Genomic DNA, 20,806 nt, shown 5'->3' on the forward strand with positions numbered 1-20,806 from the left:
GTATAGGCAAACTAGATCTCTACTTACCAAAGAACCGTTGAATGTGACTGCTTAGCTATTATCAGTATCTCAAAGATACTGGGAAAGAGAAACAAGAGCAAAACAAGAGTGAGAGAGAGAGTGAGAATGAGAGCGAGAGCAAGAGTGAGAGTGCAAGCGATGGGCCTAGGAACCAGAGAATGGCCATTATTGTCCTAATTTCCTTTTTGCTTCTGTTTTTCCCCAACAAAATCAAGTTAAGATTTATATTAGCTGAGATATGATTGTTTTGGATGTACACATTCCTTTTTTTTCCAATTACATGTAAAAACAGTTTTTAACGTTTGGTTTTTAAAAAATTTAAGTTCCAAATTCTGTCCTTTCCTCCCTCCTTCTCCCCATCCCCCCTCACAGAAAAAGCAGAAATCCTGATATAGCTATACGTCTGCAGTCATGTAAAATCTATTCCTCTATTAGTCATGTTGTGAAAGAAAACAGACCAAAAACAACAACAAAAAATAAGAAAAATAAAGTTTTAAAAAGTATGCTTCATTTGCATTCGGACTCCATCAGTTCTTTCTCTGGAGATGGATAGCATTTTCCATTATGAATCCTTCAGAAATTTCTTGGATCACTGTATTGCTGAGAATAACTAAATCTTTCATAGTTTATCATCATGAAATATTATTGTTACTAATGTACAATACTGTCCTGGTTCTGCTTACTCAGTTCACTTGTATCAATCATGTAAATCTTTCCAGGTTTTTCTGAAGTGATTCTGCTCATCTTTCTTATAAACACAATAGTATTTCACCATAATCATATACCACTTTTTCAGCCATTCCACAATTGATGGTTATCCCCCTCAATTTTCAATTCTTTGGCACCACAAAAAGAGCTTCTGTAGATAATTTTGCACATATATGTCCTTCCCCACCTTTTTAACATCTCTTTGGGATGCAGACATAGTAGTGTTATTACAAGGTCAAAGGATATTCACAGTTTTATAGCCCTTTGGACATAGTTCCAAATTGCTCTCCAGAAGTGTTAGATCAATTTGCAACTCCACCAACAATGCATTACTGTCCCAATTTTTCACATTTTCTCCAACATTTGTTATTTTCCTTTTTTTGTCAATTAGCCAATCTGAGAGGTATGAATCTACAGGATGGTTTCAATTTGCATTTCTCAAGCATTTTTTCTAATGAGATAGCTTTGATTACATGATTTAGAAATTGCCTGTTCATAGCTTCTTACCATTTATCAATTTGGGGGAATGACTTGTATTCTTATAAATTTGAGGCTGTTCTCTAAATATTTGAGAAACACAGTTTTTCTCAGAGAAACATGCTGTAATTTTTTTCCAAGGCTATTATTACTAATTGTATTTCCCTTCACCCTACTTTCCCCCCATTTACCCTTCTTTCTCCTTTTACTTCATCCCTCCAAAAAAGTATTTCATTTCTAGCCACTGTCTTCCCCATTCCATCTTCCCTTCTGTCAGCATCCTCCCCCTTCTCAGGTCCCCTTCCTCTCCTACTTCTGTGTATGGAAAGACAGATTTCTATATCCAACTGAGTGAACATGTTATTCCCTCTTTGAGACAATTCAGATTAAAGTAAGGTTCAAACATTGCCTACCACCCCTCTCATTTTTCCCCTCCACTGTATAAGCTCTTCTTTGCATGCCTCTTTTACATGAGAAAAATTTCCCCATTCTACCTCTCCTCCCCCCTGTCTTCCAGTGCACCCTCTTTCTCACCCTTTAATTTTATTTTTTCAAAATCATCCCATCATAATAAACTCACTACCATGCCCTCTGTTTATGTATACTACTTCCAACTGACTTAATAATAAGAAAGCTCTTAGGAGTTACACATATTATCTTTCCATGTAGGAATGTAAACAGTTTAACTTTATTGAGTCTCTCATGATTTCTCCTTCCTTTTTATGTTTCTCTTGAGTCTTATATTTAAAAGTTGAATTTTTTATTCATCTCTAGTCTTTTCATCAGGAATACTTTAAAGTCTTCTATTTCATTAAATAACCACTTTTATCTTCAAGGATTATGCTCAGTTTTGCTGGGTAAATGATTCTTGGTTGTAATCTTATTCCCATTGCCCTCTAGAATACATTCCAAGCTCTCTATTCCATTAATGTGGAAGTTACTAAATCATGTGTGATACTGACTATGGCTCCACAATATTTAAATTGTTTCTTTCTGGCTGCTTGCAATATTTTCTCCTTAACCTAGAAGCTCTGGAATTTGGCTAAAATATTCCAGAGAGTTTTCATTTTTGGATTTCTTTCAGGGATGGGGGTGTATTCTTTCAATTTCTATTTTACCCTGTAGTTCTAGAATATCAAGGCAGTGTTCTTTGTTAATTTCTTGGAAGATAATGTCTAGTTTCTTTTTTTTTAATCATAGTTTTCAGGAAGTCTAATAATTCTTAAATTATCTCTTTCATATCTATTTTCCAGGTCAGTTTGTTGTTGTTGTTGTTGTTGTTGTTTTAATGAGACATTTCACATTTTCTCCTATTTTTCATTCTTCGGATTTTTATTATTTTCCACTTGACCAATTCTAATTTTTAGGAAATCATTTTACATCCGAGGCAGAGCCAAGATGGCAGAGTAAAAGCAGTGACTTGCTTGAGCTCTCCCCCAAATCCCTCCAAATACCTGTAAAAAAATGTCTATAAATAAATTTTAAAATGGCAGAACCCACAAAATGACAGAGCAAAACAAATTTTCAGCCCAAGACAACCTGGATGGTTGATCAGAAAGGTATATTGCGTCGGGTGGGAAGAGGAGTACAGTTTGGCATGGGCGCACAGGCAAAACAGACCCCAGCAAGCAACATAGAGCAGGCCTCAGGGGACTGAATCACGGGCAGCTGTGGTGGTTTCCAGACTTCTCAAACCACAAATGCCAAAGACAACTTAGAAGGTCGGTAGGAAAAGTCTGTGACTGGGGTGAGAGAGAAGCTCCATCCCAGCCCCAATCCCTGAGCACGGTCCTGGGGTGGTGGCTGCTTCCTTATTTGGGGAAACTCAGGGGAGTCCCTGTTGGTACTATGCCATCTTGGCTCCACCCCTAATTTTGAATAAAGAGAAGAATGTAGTGGCGGAGGGGATTTGTTCTGTGAAGTTTGTATTTAATCCCCTTAATAATCCTTCAAATCCCCTTAATAAAACGATTTTTTTCTGTGAAGTTTGGATTCATTTAAAGGACCACATTTGAGGACTTGGAGGGCCACATGTGGCCTCGAGGCTCCAAGTTCCCCACCCCTCAATATAGGCCAGTGAGCATGCCATCTATTCCTGGCAAAATTGCAAAACACATTATAAAAGAGTTAGTGAACATATAGAAATGAAAGTGGTGGCCACAAAGAACCAACATGGCTTCATCAAGAACATCTCATGAGAGGCTCACCTTGTACTTTTTTTTGTGAAATGCTAGATCAAAGGAATGTTTTCAATATAGGGACTTACTAAAATGTAAACAAAGCATTCGACAACAAGTATTACATAGTCCTTGTAAACAAGACAGACAGATGTGGGTTAGAAGACGGTAGAGTGGACTGGGTAACTGATTAATAGCTTAATGTCAACTTGTAGGGAGGTCTTAGTCTGGTGCACCAGCCATCTATCTGTTCTTGGCTTTGTGCTATTTAAATTTTTTTAGTAATGACATGCTTATGAAATCTGTAGATGGGGGAGGTATGGCTAGGCAGTAATTCACCTTAAAACACTGGAGTCTTCAATGAACTACAGGCTCCATGGGAGTCGGTAGTATGATAAGGCACCCCTAAAAGCTAATGTGATGTTAGCCTTAGGCAAGGAAGATGGTCCAGAATAAGAGAAGTGATAGCCCAGTTTCAATTTGTCCTTTTCAGGAGCTCAGTTAGTGTCCCATTTTAGAAAGGCCATGGATGAGTTGAAGAATATTCAAAGAACAGTGGCCTGAATGATGAGTAGCCTCAAGATCATGCCACATGAGGATTCCTTAACAGAACGAGGCACGTTTAACCTGGAGAGGAAAAGGCTGCTGGATGATGTGATAGCTGCCTTCAAGAATTGAAAGAACAATTGAGAATAGTGGTTTTCAGAGGGTTCCCAAGACCCATTCAAGGGGTCTGCAAGGTCAAAAATATTTTCATAAGAATACTAAGATCTTTTTAATTTCTAACATGGCAAGTCTCCATAAATATCATCCACATAAACAAAAGCTCTTTGAGGAGTCCTCAATCATTTTTAAGAGTATGAAAAATGTCCTGAGACCAAAAAGTTGAAAAGATTACACTTATTTTGCTTGGTCCCAGTGCGCAGAGCAAAGAATAATGGGAAGCAATTACAGAGAGACCTACATCTATTCAAAAGTAGAATGGACTGCTTTCCAAGGCAGTGCCCCAATTGCCAACACACATACACACACACACACACACACACACACACACACACACACACACACACACACAAAGGGTCCTCTAGCAATATCCAGAGGATTTCTCTTTTGGGATGCTGTCCAAGGGGCTAGTGTCCAGATGTAGCTTTCATCAAATGGCCTGAAGTCCCTTCTAACTCCTACATACCTCAATCTTGATCATATATAAGCCTTAAAGTGTTATGGAAATATGAACTGCAATTGTATGAGTTAAGAGAGAAGAGGGAATATAGCAAACATAAAGAACGGGGGGGAAAGGCAGCAGACAGGTTTGTATTATATATGTTTGTCTTATCTGTCAAGTTCTAATACTATCCCTGCTTTGCTCATTAGTGTGTTTCAGCAAGGGCAATCTCATTATTCCTGGCTTGTGAAAGTCATCCATTTTACCCAGCCTCTAGCCTGATCCAGTGGCACCAATACATCTTTCTTTTGCCAAAAGCACAGTGACAGCTCTGCTCTGCCCTGGTGACACCACCACTGACTGAAGTACTGGCAGCACAATGTATTTTGAGTCAGAGGACCTAGGTTTGAATCCTGGATCTGCTACTTACTATCTGTGTTACCTTGGGTAGGTCCCTTAATATCTACAGGTTTCAGTTTCCTTCTCTGCAAAGTGAAGAGAGTGAGATGGGTAATATATAATTTTCAATTACTAAATGTATAATCTTTTCTTTAAAAAATAGAAAAGGATAAAAACCTAAAATAACATTTCTGCACAACCAGTGGTTACAGCTTTCTTCTCCTTTAAACATTTGTAACAAAAGCCATACCAGTCACATACCATATAGCTGCATGGACCTTAAAGGCCACTGAGTCCAACCTCCTCATTTGAATATGGAAAGGGACTAATATTAAATGACTTTCCCAATGTCCCACTGGTGCTAAATGGAAGAACTGGGATTTGAACTTAGGTCATCTGACTTCAAATCTTTCCATTGTACCATACGGATGCCACGCTGAGATGTTGAAAATGCAAATACTTCTTTGAATTCTCCTGATATTTCTCAAATATGATCTTTACAAATACCGTCCTTCATCCTCAAAATCACCTGTTCATTACAAAACAATTTTCCAGCACTTCCAGGATGGATAATTGTTTGACTATTAAAGTGTAGATGGTGATTTATAACCCTCATAATGGCAACAATCTCCAAACGATCACTCTGAGCTGCCACAGAAGACGTACCTCGTCTGTTGCTGCATGAAATACTGTACAACAATTTGCAATGATGCACATATCTTATTACCTGCTGGTAATAACCTATCAGTGAGGACGACAGTTTAATTATACTGCATAGCTCCTGCTGGCAAACAACCGAATTCCCAACCTTTCTGCTGCTTTCTAACAATCCCTCACAGAGACACAGGAGCCCAAGTTACCATCCCTATCCTCAGATTTTGCACTAGGGTTACGTAATGAAAAAGAATTTTTTTTTTAAAGTCAACAGCTGAATCTCTGTTAAATACAGAAGCACTTCTAATGGGAAAGTTCCTCAATGCCATGCCTTCAAATATTTTCTCACAAAGTTAATGGCCCTTATTTATATATACACAGCTATATCACTATATATTAATTATATATAATTATAAGTACATAATCTATTATACACAATTATTTGTTATGTTATAATTATATTATTATATTATATTATAATTATACACATGCATATATATAAAGACATATACGTATATATTTTGCACATATACATATATACATTTTTATTTGTTTTATGCAATGACTTTCTAGGAGGGAGAAGGGAAGCAATACTAAGGAAAATTAAAGTTATATGAAAATATAAATGTGTATGTGTGTGTATACATATATATATACATATATACATATATATGTGTGTGTATGTGTGTGTGTGTGTGTGTGTATATATTATATATATATATATATATTTATATATTTATATATATGGTATAGTATGTTTCTATTTATATATGCTGAGGTGGCAGGACAGCTAGGTGTTGCAGTAGATAGAGTGCCCAGGCTGGAATCAGGAAAACTCATCTTCCTGAGTTCAAATCTGACCTCAAACACTCAGTATCTAGGTGACCCTGGGCAAGTCACTTCACCTTGTTTTCCTCAGTTTCTTCATCTGTAAAATGAGCTGTAGAAGGAAATAGCAAACCACTTCAGTGTCTTTGCCAAATAAACCCAAAACAGAGTCACAAAGAGTTGGACGTAACTGAAAATGCCTGAACAATAACAAATAGTGAGGTGAAAACCATGGGTATAGAATATCAAATATAACATCAAACATAGCTGATGTATTGATTGGTTTGGCTGAATTTTTTTCTCTCTTTTTTTTATCCTTTGTCCTAAAAGGGAAGACTTGCTGGGTAGGGGTAGGGATAGGAAATGGTCAAGATTTAAAACAAAAGATATCAATACAATTGTATCCATATAACCATCTTTTCTATGACAACAATCATAAACAAAAAACAACTAAAAGATAACTTAACCCTGCTTCATTGTATTGACCAGTTTTAGTCCAAAAGAAGTACACATTTCTTCTTTCTCTCCCCAGAGAAGTGGGGGACTATGGATATGGAATGTGGCATACAAACACCATCACTGGACCGGCTGCTTCTACTTATTGCTTTTGTTACAAGGGATGGATCCCAGGGGTGGGGGGGTGGGGAGGTGGGGAGGGGGAGAGAGGGAGAGAGAGGGTAGGCATAACAGGAAATAACTATGATGTGAAAACAAAAGACATTAATAAAACTTTTTAAAAATGTATTCTTTCACTATAAATTTTCATGTAATATCTGACCTCTTGTGGCTTTCTATTAGCCTTCAGTTTTTCTGCCCTAGCCATTGGCATGGACCCAGACTCAGCACTGCAACCAGAAATGGACAAAGCTGCTTCTGCTTCTGCTCAGTAGCACCATGAAAATATTGCTTCCTGTGAACTTTTGGGTCAAGTAAACTAATAAGGTAACTAGCTCCAGAAAATATGAACACTTCTGGGGTGTGTGTGTGTGTGTGTGTGTGTGTGTGTGTGTGTGTGTGTGTTTTAAAGACTTGGCTTAGAAAACTTCTGCTTTCTTAACCTATGATTGTTGGTATATTTCAAAGAGTATCCTGAAGGGACTGGCCTTCCTTGACCTCTCTCCCTCTTGAAGTCACTGTGTTTTATAGGATTTCAAGCTAGAGAGGACCTTAGACATCATTTGATCAAAACTCCTTGTTTTATAGATGAGCTGACTGAGACCCAAGAGTCTAAATTACTTGGGCTGGGTCACAGAGGCATTTCAGCAACAGCCAAGAACCAAACCGCAGGTCCCTGATTCCCATTCCAACACCCTCTCACTGTGACACACTACTCCTCCCTTAATAAATGATACGATATACACGTACACATATACATACACACACACATATATATATACATATATATATATATATGTATATAGTATTGTTGTTCAGTCAGTCATGTGCGACTCTACATGACCCCATGGACAAAAAAGTCCATGTGGCTGGACTAATTTGCCATTTCCTCATTTTATAGATGAGGAACTGAGGCAAATAGGGGTTAAGTGACTTGCCCAGGGGTTACACAGCTAGTAAATGTCTGAGGCTGGATTTGAACGTAGGTTTCCTAACTCCAATCCTGGTATTCTATCCACTGTACCATCTAGCTACCCTGTATATATTACACATAAACACACACACATACACATAAATGTACATATACATACACATTCTTATCTGTTATATGCAATGACTGTCTAGGAAAGTGAAGGGAAGGCATACTGGGGGAAATTAGTGTCATATTAAAATAAATAATGTCAACAAAATGTATGATATTAAAAATAATGTCCATAAAGTATTTGGTATATTTACTTTTCTGTGTACACATTGTGTCCCTGACCATCCCTTCATCCCCAGTGGAATGGCAACTCGTTAAAGGCATAGCCTGTTTCACTTTGCCTTTATACACTTATATTATTTATACTTGCCTACCATATAACAGGAATTTAATACACACATATCAAGCTAAGTCGAAAAACCCTTAGATTTAGAGGAAGAGGACCAGAGTTCAAATCTATGTTCTTCATTCATTCATTCATTCATTCCCAAGGGTGATCCATCAAAAGACATTTTTAAGTACTTATTATGTATAAGGCATTCTACTATGCCTTAGGGCTATAAAGTGAAAAAAAATATAGGCCCTACATTCAAGAAGATTATATTCTACTTGGTGAGGGGTGGGAAGGTACAACATTTAGTAAAGCTATAACCCTGACCAAGTCATTCCCCACTCTGAGCCTCAGGATCTTCATCTGTAGAATGAAGGAATTAGATCACTAAATGATGCCCAATGTCCCCCCTTCCCCTAAATCCAATCACCATGCATCCTACTTAACAATGGGAGATTCAGGAGCTATGCTCTTTGGAGGTTATTTTGCTGTATGGCAATAATAGCAACAACCAACAATAAGGGTGAACACATTAGTGGGAGTGCAAATAAGGGAAAATCGACTGGGCCGAGTGCCACTAAAAACAATTATAAGTAGCAGAGGTCACAGAACCTCTATGGTATTACCGCACCTGGCAATCTTCAAACAAAATAGAAGTAAACTAATTCTGAAGATGGATCGGGACATGATTTGGAAATGGAGAAATAGAGTTGGTCAGTAAGCATTTACTAAAATCCCACTATGTGCCAGACATGTTTGGGGATGCATTATTGAAAAGAAAGTAGAATATTAAATTAAAATGTGGAAAAAAAAGTATAATTCTGTGATTTGCAAGGCTCAGTCCTGGGTTGATCAGAGTTAGAAAAAAGAATTAAAAGAGAGATAATATCCTGACAGCTGTAGATTTGAAGCCCTAAAAAAGCAAGAAAAAATATAAAAAATGTGCTTTTAAAAGTATTACAAAATTAATCCAATTCAATTTTGACTCCCCAACAGCAGAAATATTAGAACTAGTGATTTTCACATAAACAGGGACAATACAAAGTACTGACCTTTGTCTAGTATCAGAATCTCCAGCATGAGTCAAAAGGAAGCCTAAGGTTTAGGAAAGTATTGCTGAAAGTTAATGGAATTTTAGATTTCTATAACTGTAGGTACAGGTCAACCAGGCTGAAACTAGGACCTGAGCCCTGACATGTGGGGGGCTTGATTTCTCTATAGGGTTTTGGCTGTCCACTCATGTTCTTATAAGAGGGCATTTGCCCTTATCTGACACTAGTAATTGGATACAATAAGGGAGAAGATCACCACGTGTTAGTTCTATTAAATTCTAGCTCACAAATGACCATGTTATGGAAGCTATAGATTCAGTAACAGAAAATGAACCAAACTTGAATAAATGATTTCAGAGACTCTAAAACCCCAGGTTGGGAAATATATAGAAAGCTAAAAATCACAGCTTGACCTGAGGGGATCTATAGAGTAGTTGCTATCTCAGGTTCAGAAGAAGCAATAATTGGAATTGATATATTGAGTAAAAACTCTTCCCTATGGCAGAAACCAAAAATTAATGTTCAGTTATTGATGGGAAAAGTCTCATAGGATCCTGTAGACTTGGCTGCCCAAAGCAAGCTATAAATACCCCTTAGTATAGAATCAAAGAAGAAGATTAGGAAATCCCTACAATATAGTGAAAGATTTGAAACAGAAAAAGGAAGGCATAATTAGGAAAATGATTAGCCCTTATAATTCTCTGGCTTGGCCACTGTGAAAGACTAGGGGAAAATAGAGACTTACAGTGAACTATAGGAAATTTAATGCCAAGATTGAACTCATAAAGGGAACTCTTCTTAATATTTAGGAAACGATTAAATTAAAGGACACAATGGACCTTGGTTTTAGGTTACTGATTTAAGTGATTTTAAGTTCTTTGTGGCTAGAGAAGTCAGGAACAATTTGCCCTCACATGGCAGGAAATACAACATACATCCTGTAGTTTGCCATAGGGATCTGTCAATAGCCCAGTTTTGTGTCATAATTTGTATAGAAAAGATCTAGATGAAATTTACAAAGGTACTTGCCTTTAGAGAAAGGATTACTGAGAGAATAAAAAAAGGAAGGCAGTTGTCCCACAGAAATTATGGAAAGGGTACTTCATCAGTTAAGTTTCTAATTATTATTTGGATCTTGAAAGGAGTATAATTCCTCAAGCAATGGTAAAAAAAAAAAGTAACTTAACCTTGAAACCCCTAAAGGATAAAAAAGAAACATAATGACTTGTTATATTGTACAGTCTATGGAAAAAAAAAAACCAAAACATTGCACTCTTAGGTAACAATGCTAGCCCCAGTGACTGAGGTCATGAGGAAATTCAAAATTTTTGACTAGGGTCTGAAACAACAGCTAGCACTAGAGTAAATAAAAGAGGTTATGAGATGCTACAGCTGCTGTTCTGATTTGTTCAGACTCCTTTTTCAGACTAGAAGTCAGATTTGAATGAAACTGTATGACTTGATCCCTGAGGACCAAGTCAAAGAGGAATAATGAAGCCTTATATACCAGTAGGATTTTGGACCAAAAAGATGACTGGTCCTTACCTCAAATACACTATTATTTTTTAAAAATGGCCTTGTCAGTATATCACATCATTAAGAGGGTTTAGCCCAAGATATACTACTGATACTATGAACATTGTTTCCTATACTAGCATGGATCAAAATCATCTCTGATAACCACATTGGAAGAGTCATCATGCAATCATTACTCAAGTAAAAATGGCTTATAACTGACAGATCCAGTGCTAGATAAACAAGGATGAGTTGTTTTCTCAAGGAGAGAGAGACCTGTACTGCTCAGCAATATGCCAATTAAGCTGCAAGAAAGGGTTGTCACCAGAGTAGGCAAACCCCTTGCTGACTGGTCCCCAACCTGTCAAGAGATGACAGACAAAAACAATACATGATTCATTGATAGAAGTGCTATTATCACTCCACAAGCCAGGAAGTGATGAAGAGTAGCCCTCAGCCTATTCACTGGGTACCAAAGAGTCAAAGAAGGGGTTGGAAAGTCAGCCCAATATGCTGAATTAAGGGCAGTGTTTTGTTGTGATCAGAACCACTAAGGAAAACCTTGATGGTATTGTAATTTATAGTGACTGAGGCTGTTGCTAATGGATTAGCTAAATGGAGCAATGATATTTGGACAGGAAACCTGTTAAAGACCTTAGCTTGAAAAGGCCAAGGTCTCCCACTACAGCCTGGGCCATTCCAGTTGTCCTGATCTATATCTGGCCACTGGACCCAAATGGCTCCAGAGGAGAAAGTGAGTCTGGTGACTTTGCACATCTCTCCCTCTCTTAAATCCAATTCACTTGCATATCAAGGTGTCACCTCCCTCACGGTTTGGGGCAAGGAACTGAAGGAGCACATAGCAAATGCAAATTTGAAGATTAAGGTTGGACACATTTCAATTTGTAACAAAGGGAAAACAGATGAAAAAAAGTGGATTGAGGTGGACTATATTAGCAAACTGAGGTAGAGAAAAGTAAAAGAGGATAGTAAGAGAGATGGAATCACAGTGAAATGGACACACAGAAAATTGGATCCTTGGACATTGAGTCCACTAGTCTTGGATAGAAAAAAAAAAGATGGGACTAAGGATATGAAAAATGTCAATACAGTCCACCATACTCTTCTATTCTGTTTGCCAAAAATCTAGACCATTAGTGAAACTCACTCACAGCCATCACTAAAGGCTGGGCTCTGGGAACAGTCTGGCAGGTAGATTACATTGGTCTACCAAATGATAAACTTCATAAGCAATATTGTCTAACGGTCTAATCCCAGACATGTACAAATATATATGCCTGGGATTAGACTTCACACATACTCATAGGTAAGCTGAGACCAACTTCACTGCTGAAGGACTAAGTTTAGTGATAGGCTGCTACGGTCCACCTATAACGATTAAGAGTAATCAAGGTTCACACTTCAAACCCACAATGTTAAGAACTGTCTGAAGCCCAGGAATTATGTAGAACTATTACTTAGCATATAACTCCCAAACAGATGGAGATGACAGTGAGATTCAATAGAATATTTGAGACTCAGGAAACAAAAGTCACCAACTGGAAAACAATGGTTAGAACAGTGGTGAGCCAGCTAACTAAGAGAACTATGAGAAACCATCCTAAACCTGCAGATGATTTTGAAATTGTATTAACTCTTCCTTCTCAACTGATTCAGAAGAGAAAGGGAAGACATTTACTAAAGAAATCAAAAAGTGGTGGAACAAATCCATCCCAACACCAATTGATTCCATGGAAACTACTGGGGAAGGAAATCAGAATACAGTATATATTACAGCTGGACCTGGTGAATTATTCCAGGTCACTTTAAGACAACTCACATACAGAAATCTGTCAAGTTCTTTTCTGTTTTTAACATATGTGCAAGTGCTGTGATTTCAGCATCAGTGTCTTCATGATCCTATTGCTGCTGATGTATTATTATGTCTTTCTTGGAGGCCCCATTGCAAGTAGGGGATAAGATCTTTAGCCTTGACTTAAAGTCAACTGAACCTTACCAAAAGACAGCAACAATTGCTTAGGCATCCCCAAGAGGTGGTGTGGACAATTAAAAGTTTAGGCTAGACTTTGCAAAGGGAAAGAATATAAATGGCATGATTATTAGCACTAGCCCAAGAACTGAAGGCCATTACAGCAACTGGGAGATTAAAAAATCTGTGCAACATCTTCTTGTACATAGGTGATATGTACAAGACCTGGTGTGAAAGACTATGGGGTAATTGGAAAAATCCTGACTGGAGATTACCCTGGTCCATCAAGGACTTAGATATTTAAAATTTGATGTGATATTAATACTTACATATACTGTTTGTCTTAATTCTAAGTGATGTAAGTAAGCACCGAGTGTTTGGAATTGTTAGATGGACATTTTTAGTGACTACTGTAATCTTAATTATAGATCATCTCACAGACTTCAGAACTAGCCAGCAACCAGAAGGTGATGAAATATAGTATGAATAAGCATTTTAACCGAATGAGCAACTCCATTTTGTTTTAAGCCCCCATTTTTTACTAAGTATTTGTTATGTAAGTATTTTTTTCTAAAAACACTTGTGTACAATTTGGCAATGATATATGTCCCCCAAATTTGGTAAACACCTACTATATAGTGTGTATGCCTCAAATCTGGTAAACAAGTAATAAAGACTTGCTAATGATGTTAGCTTTTCTTGATAATTTCCTTTCATCATAAGCTTAGGTAATATAGCACCAATCAGAATTTAGATGTAATTTATAAATACCCTTAGCCAGAACCATAAACCCCCCTGGAGGCTGCAGGCATCAGCCCACTTCTGACTAGGACATACTACTGTGTTTTCCACCTGGAAATGTGATCATCCTGTGTTGAAAGCAGTTCTGTTTGATGGAGTCTTTTCAGAATGCCACCTTAGAGGCTATGGGCAGAGAGGGAATCTTGTAATAAGCAGAAGAATGGAACATGCTTACCCAGACTTTTAGGTTAGTGGTTTGCCCTTAAATAATTTGATGTTTATTCATTGAAGGGTTAATAAAGTTTGATTGTATGCAATGATGAGTATGTCCTATTACTGTACTGTCAGCCCCGATAAGCATAAATGTAAATCAGTTTTACACAGGCACTGTATGTTACACCTATGTTATTACCATACTTGACAATTTTCAAAGAAAGTTAAATGTTTTACGCTTCTTATTCCAACATGAAAATAATTATTTCAGACATATCTCCTTGAATGCCTTTATACTACAAGGGGAAGTGGAAGGAGAAGTGAATAACAATTTATATAGTGCGTACCATGTACTAGGCACTATGCTAAGCACTTTTATAAATATTACCTCATTTGATCCTCACAATGACCCTGTGAGGTAGTTGATATTATCCCCATTTTTACAGAAGAAACTGAGATAAACAAACATGAAGTGATTTGGTCAGCTAGTAAGTGTCTGAGTCTGGATTTGAATTCAGGTCTTCTTGACTCCAGGCCCGAGGCTTTATACACTGGACCACTAGCTGCCTCCACCTTCAGTACAGACATGTTTGTATCATATGTAAATGTATGGCAATCTTCTTTTTCTACTTTTTTTTTCTAAACAATACCTTCATACTAAGCTGTAACCAGAGTAATTGTAGCATTGGACTTTTCCAATTCATGGCAGTTTATCTTTAGATCCCAATCCATGATGCAAAGCCAATGGCGCTTTTACTTTGAATTGCAATGGGGCATCTAATTACATAAGGATCCACCGAACAAAGAAAACTCTCCGAAGGAAATGAAGGCTGCCTTCCAGTATTTGCAGGGACTGCAAGTTTTTGTCTTTTGTCTTTGAAATCCCCAGCTCTGAGCACAATGCTTGTCATGGAGTAGATGATTAATAAATGTTTGTTGACTGATGTTATGTGGAAGAGACACCATATTAATTTGCTTGGTACCAGAGAACAAAACTAAGAGAAATTAACATAAGGTATAGAGAGGCACATTTTGGCTTGATGTATGGAGAAACTTCCTAGGATTGGCAGTACCCCAAAGCATATGTAGTTGCCTTGAAAAATTGGGTGTAGAGAATTATTATCCTTCAAAAAAGTTATTCAAGCAAAAGAATAGACACTTGGTGATGATTCTATAGAATCTTCAGTTATGTGTTGGACTAAGATGATCTCAGAAGAACCTTGAAGTCTTGGCATCTTAATTACAGCTCATATTTCTACACCTGATTTCAAAAACACAATTTCATAAATGTAGAATGGGGAGACATGGCAAAAACAGTAATTCCTGTTTTTTAAAAAAAGTAAATTGGAGAAGGGATTTCCATAGTCTGTTTGGTCAATATGAATAAAAGTACAATATGGAAACTAAAAAAGCTCATGTTATCCTAGCTCAGTTAGCTAATAAACATTTAATAAGCTACTTACCATGTGTTAGGCACTGGGCTAAATGATGAGGATATAAAGAAATAATAGTTCTGCTGCACTCTACCCTGGTCAAATGACAACTGGATCACCATGAGGCAGCTAGTACCTATGTGGTATAGTGGTCAGATCACTAGACTTGTAGGAAGATGGGAGTTCAAATCCTACCACAGACATTGTGTTCTCTGGCATATCTGCTTCACAATTAACAGACTTGTTTTTATCTTAAACCCTTTCCTTTCTCACTCCCACTACCTTCTGACTCTCACTGAGCTCTGGATCCCTCCTGAATGTAATGTACCTCTGCCCACCCTTTCTATCACTTTCACTCATACCTCCTTAATTCAGTAGCCATTAGGGAAAAGTCAAAGCATTCTTAATAGCAAAGTATTGCTATTTCCAGGCTTTACTTCTACCACCATCACTCAGTAACCTCTCCTCCTTTGAGGTTTCTTCAATCCATATTTATCACCCAATCAAAATTCTGGTAGCTGTTACCTAGTGACCTGCAAAACATTCTTCTTACTTTCCTCAGTGAGGTCAGGGCCTGGCTCACAGTCTCTCTTTAGCCCCAACTTCTGCCCTCATATTAGGAGACTGAAATGTATATATTGACACTTCCCAAATACCCTAACTTTGCAGTTCTTCAATCTACTCAATTCTCATGACTGACTCCCACACTCTACCTCAGCTACACACAAAGATGATCATGCCATCAGTCACAAATAATCCATTTCAAAGTTCATAAAACCCAAAATTCCTTTATCTGATCACAATCCTTTATAATTTCATCTTTCCTTCTGTATTACAACCCTATGCCCTGCATTTCATCCTCACCAGGACTTCTAATCTCTCAATCTTCAGTTCTTTCCCAGGCCATCACCCCTATATTTGCTATATTCTCTTTCCCTATCTCAAATTCTTGGGAAACTATTTCACCTATATACCATTTCCATACTCCAGTCCTTTGTCTTCTTGTTCTATCACACTGTAAACCTTGGATTAGTTCCATCATTCATATAGCCTTTGCTCCCATTCCCATGCCATTGCAGAAGAGCTAGAGAAAATCACTAAATCATGGGTCTACTATAAATTTGTTACATAATCTCAACTGGGCCTTGGTTGAAGCAAGGCAATTGGTTTACTCTCCCACTCCCCACAGTGACTACTCAAAATATTTTCCTCCTTCCTCAAGATTTCTATAGCACGCCAACCTCCCTTCTCAGCTGAGGACCTTCACCTTATACTTCACTGAAAAACTTGGTCATTTGATGAGAACTCCCTCTTCTCCTATCTGTCTAATGTCTCTTTCCTTATTGTCAATAAGATTAAGAGACTCTTTCACTCATCTCACATAAAGAGGTGGTTTTTCTTGCCAAGGCAAACCCCTCCACATATACCCTTAGATCCCTCTCCATCCCATCCTCTGCAGCATATTACCTCCTCTATCATCCTAACTCTCTCAACTAATCTTCATCCTCTCTCTGCTGCCTATGAACATGCTCATGTCTGTCCCAGCCTTAAAAAACTTCACTTGGTCTGGCCATCCCAGCTAGCTATTATCCTATGTCTTTCCTTCCCTTTATGGAGAAAGTCATCCACAATAGGTCTCTCTACCTTCTCTTCTCTTACTTCTAAACCTTCAGCAAGCTGACTTCCAACATTATTATCCAAATGAAATTCCTGTCTCAAAGAGATCTCTCAATTACTAAATCGAATGGCCTTTTCTCAGTCTCCATACTTCTTGACCGCTCCACAGCTTTTTATACCATCTCTACCTAGCAGAGGAAAACCTCTCTAGGTTTTTATAACATAGTTCCCTTCAGGTTTTTCTCCTACCTACCTATCTGAATGTTCTTTCCCATTATCCTTTGTTATATTTTCCTTCAGTTCATGACCATTTATTCTGGATGTCCTCCAGGAGTCTGGTCTAGACTCTCTTTTCTTTTCCCTCTATACCATAATTTTGTAATCTCATTTTTTGTTATTCACTCATTTCAGTCATATGCAATTTTTCATGACCCCGTTTGGGGTTTTCTTGGCAAAGAAGGTTTTGCCATTTCATTTTCCAACTAATTTTAGAGATGAGGAAACTGAGGCAAACAAGGTTAAATGACTTGCCCAGGGTTACACAGCTAGTAAGTATCTGAGGCTGGATCTGAATTCAGGTCTTCCTGACTCCAGGCCATCTTTCTACCTAGCTGCCCCTCATAATCTCATTAGCTCCTACAATTTCAATTGTTGTTTCTACTCAAATATTTCCCAGGTCTAATTATACAGCCTTAATCTCTCTGCTGACTTCCAGTCTTCCATCACCAAACTTTCCCTCATTTTACAAATGAAGAAACTTCTGAGTCTTAGCAAGGTGAAGAGCCAAATTCACACAGGTACCACTTGTTGGATCAAGTGGCCACTAGAACCCAGGTCTATGACCTCCAAGTTCATGGTTTTTCCCCCTAGACCATGTTATATCCTCAAACTTTTGTTTCTCTACCTAAAATAGGAGAATAATTATTATATAATGACAAGGCATAGTTGTTATATTAACACTTTTCCTACAGAGAGCTCACTCTAATATACAAAAGCATGTTCAGTTCTCTAGTGAAAAGATGTCATACCAATTTAAGGCACTCAATCTTATTATTGAGATCATTTTCCCAGTACGTAAACTACTTACTTTGGAGCATGAAGGCACTTTGGTAAGCTGCATCCAGGCCTTTTAGCAAATTATTGCTTCAGTGTACTAAAAATACTCCCCTGAGAGCTAAAAACAACTTTGGAAAGTGCCTAACTCAACCTGAGAACTGTGTAAGCCCTGCTGGAATCAGATTACTTAATGAAAGCAGTCTTGGAAACAGCTACTCCAAGTCCAGCTAGAAATGACTAAGTGGGAGTGAGAGTTTCCTGCCACAAGTTCCTGATCCCTTGATCTACAACTAGGAAGTCAATCTACGAGTGGTCCATGACTAAGGAAGAGAAATGATTCCCCACTTGGCCTGGCATAGTCATTCTGCTGGGGATAAAGAACACCTCCCAAAGACTATTTCAGCATTTACAGCTTCTTCCCATGTTTATAAGTCCCTAGATGAGAAAGTAAGGAGATGGGAAAGTCTTAATAATTGTGTTTTGATTCAGTGGTGATATTGGAAGGCAGTGAGAAATTCCATAAAACTTAAAGACGCTACTAAGTTCAGAACCATGAATCAAGCTTCCAGGAAGGAAATTTAAAGGGCTACCACAATACCATCCTGATTTTGAGGTATGATTTCTCCCTTGCCTGGCCCCAATCCCATGGCGAACTCATTCCATATAATATTTCCTTCTGTCTCCCTGCCAGCCTTACCACGAAAGTAAGCTTACCTGTCTCCCCGACTTGCTGCTACCACTTGCCACAAGTGTGAAAATTACTAGTTAGAGCTCTGTTTAAATGTGAAGTTTTTATGAGATTGTTTCTATTCTGCTTTATTTATTCATCGCTAATTTCAGAACTCAATCCAAAGACAGCAGGAAGCAAGAAATTAAAGTGGCAGGGGACCCTTCCAAAATCAGTAAAAAAAAAAAAAGACACCAAATTGGTTGTAATCTATTAAGGTTAGTTACCTGAGCTTGCTCCCAAAGCCTGGGGAATCGAGATCATTTGTTCTTTTTCAACATGAGAAAAGTGTGGGTTATATCAAGGAACAAAATTGGTACATCCAGAAACAAACACAGGTAGACATATGACCAAGTTGAGTTAGCCATGATGTTATAACAAGTGAAGACAATGCAACTGGGTAGGAGAGACCAAAGCACATCTAGAAGGAAAATCAGTGTTAGCCACTATTACAGAGATGCCCAATGGAAATACCAAGGGTTTGTCAATAGACTAATTATCCATTGTAATTCATATCTTATTTTTGAAAAGATTGGTTGATTTATAAGTACAGACTTTTAGTAGCAATGTTCTCCAATGTTCTTTGATTAAAAAAAATTAACAAAATATTTAGTGATAGAAAAATGTTTTGTTCACCAAAATGTCATTTATTACTAATTACATAATTAACAATATTTCTAATGAGAGTAATGTGATTGAATATGCTTTATTATTTTTGAAAACCTTAGAAACTTGCTAGTTATGTGACTCTTGGCAAGTCACTTAGTCTCTGAATGCAAACTGGGGATAATAATAGCAAAGACCTCCCAGGGTTGTTGTGCAGATCAAATGTGATAATATTAATAAAGCACTTAGCACAGTGCTTGTCACATAGTAGGTACTTAATAAGTGCTTGTTTAGTTCCTTCTTTAGTTTAACACTTAATAATATAAATATTCTACAGTCTGGTGCAAGGGCTTGCCACAGTATCTGGTACATACTAGGTGCTTCGTAAATGCTTGCTGGTTGACAAATTCCAAGATTTTTTTATTTCAATATGTGGTTCTAGTGACTTATGTAGCTTAAAAAAAGATACCTCAAAACAATGGACTATATGCAGGTCCTGTGGGGGAAAGTGCTTAGTTTATTTCACTTATTAAATCATGATATCCATTATTTAATCCCACCAATCAGTTAAGTAAATATTTTTTAAAAGTTCAGTTGATGAACTTCTATGTTTCTTATGTCAACCAATTGCTCACGCAAACAAGTTCAAAGGTGTTGCATTTTTATATCTTTAACAAATGGATTCAAAACTCACTGCAACTCTTTGAAAGATTTCTAGATATGAAACAAAATTTTATTTCCAATTTTTAAAAGTATAAATATATGAGAGTTTTCTAGTAACAAAATGATATGACAATGCAAACATTTCCACGTACTTATTTTCAAAATTCTCAACAGCACAAGTTTCTTTTGAAAAGCATTTACTTCCTGACTCCTTAGAAAAAAAATACAAATTCTATAAAATGTACTTAGCAGTTTGACTGACTGCTGCTTGTACAATAACTACAAGCTAGCCATTGTAAATACTATAATTTCTCTTTATTTTTTAATATTTGTGTGTGTCCTAAGGGGGTAGGGTGGGGAGTAAGCATTTACATGGCATCTGCTATGTGCCAGTCACTGTCCCAAGTGCTTTTTTTTTTTTTACAAATATTATATAATTTGATCATCACATACCCCTGTGAGGTAGATATTATTATTATTCCCATTTTTATTGTGGAAGAAAACTGAACCAGACAAACTGTAAGTGACCTACCTAGAGTCACACAGCTAGGAAGTACCAGAGGCTAGATTTGAACTCAGGAATCCCTGCCTCAAAGTCCAGTCCTCTATTCACTATACCACCATACCACCTCTGTCCTAAGTGATAGGGAGACCTTATAAATAAGACTTGTTAATAATTATTCCATTACTTCCATGTATTCCATGTATTACTTTCATGTATTCCATATATTACTTCCATTATTCCATGTAGCTAGCTGAGCAGAATAAATTCAATACCAAAAAAATCACTTCCTCCTACCAAAAAAAGAAAGGCGGGTGAGGATGTGTTTTTTGAC

At 37.4% G+C, this 20,806-nt stretch overlaps 1 protein-coding gene across 5 annotated transcripts in view; it reads right to left on the reverse strand.

Annotated features, from left to right (window-relative positions):
• Positions 1 to 20,806, reverse strand: part of IL15 (interleukin 15) — a 401,163-nt gene that overhangs the window by 81,485 nt on the left and 298,872 nt on the right. The window contains exon 1 of one of the 5 annotated variants that reach the window (XM_020989846.2): positions 15,664 to 15,786. The exons of the other annotated variants lie outside the window; for them this stretch is intronic. The gene's annotated coding sequence lies outside the window, so the exon portion shown is untranslated. Of the gene's footprint in view, positions 1 to 15,663; positions 15,787 to 20,806 lie in introns of those variants that run through there. 5 annotated transcript variants of the gene reach the window in all.

The sequence above is a fragment of the Phascolarctos cinereus genome, unplaced genomic scaffold (assembly GCF_003287225.1).
Source record: "Phascolarctos cinereus isolate Bilbo 61053 unplaced genomic scaffold, phaCin_HiC Scaffold_9;HRSCAF=440, whole genome shotgun sequence".
In the NCBI taxonomy this organism is placed as follows: Eukaryota; Metazoa; Chordata; class Mammalia; order Diprotodontia; family Phascolarctidae; genus Phascolarctos; species Phascolarctos cinereus.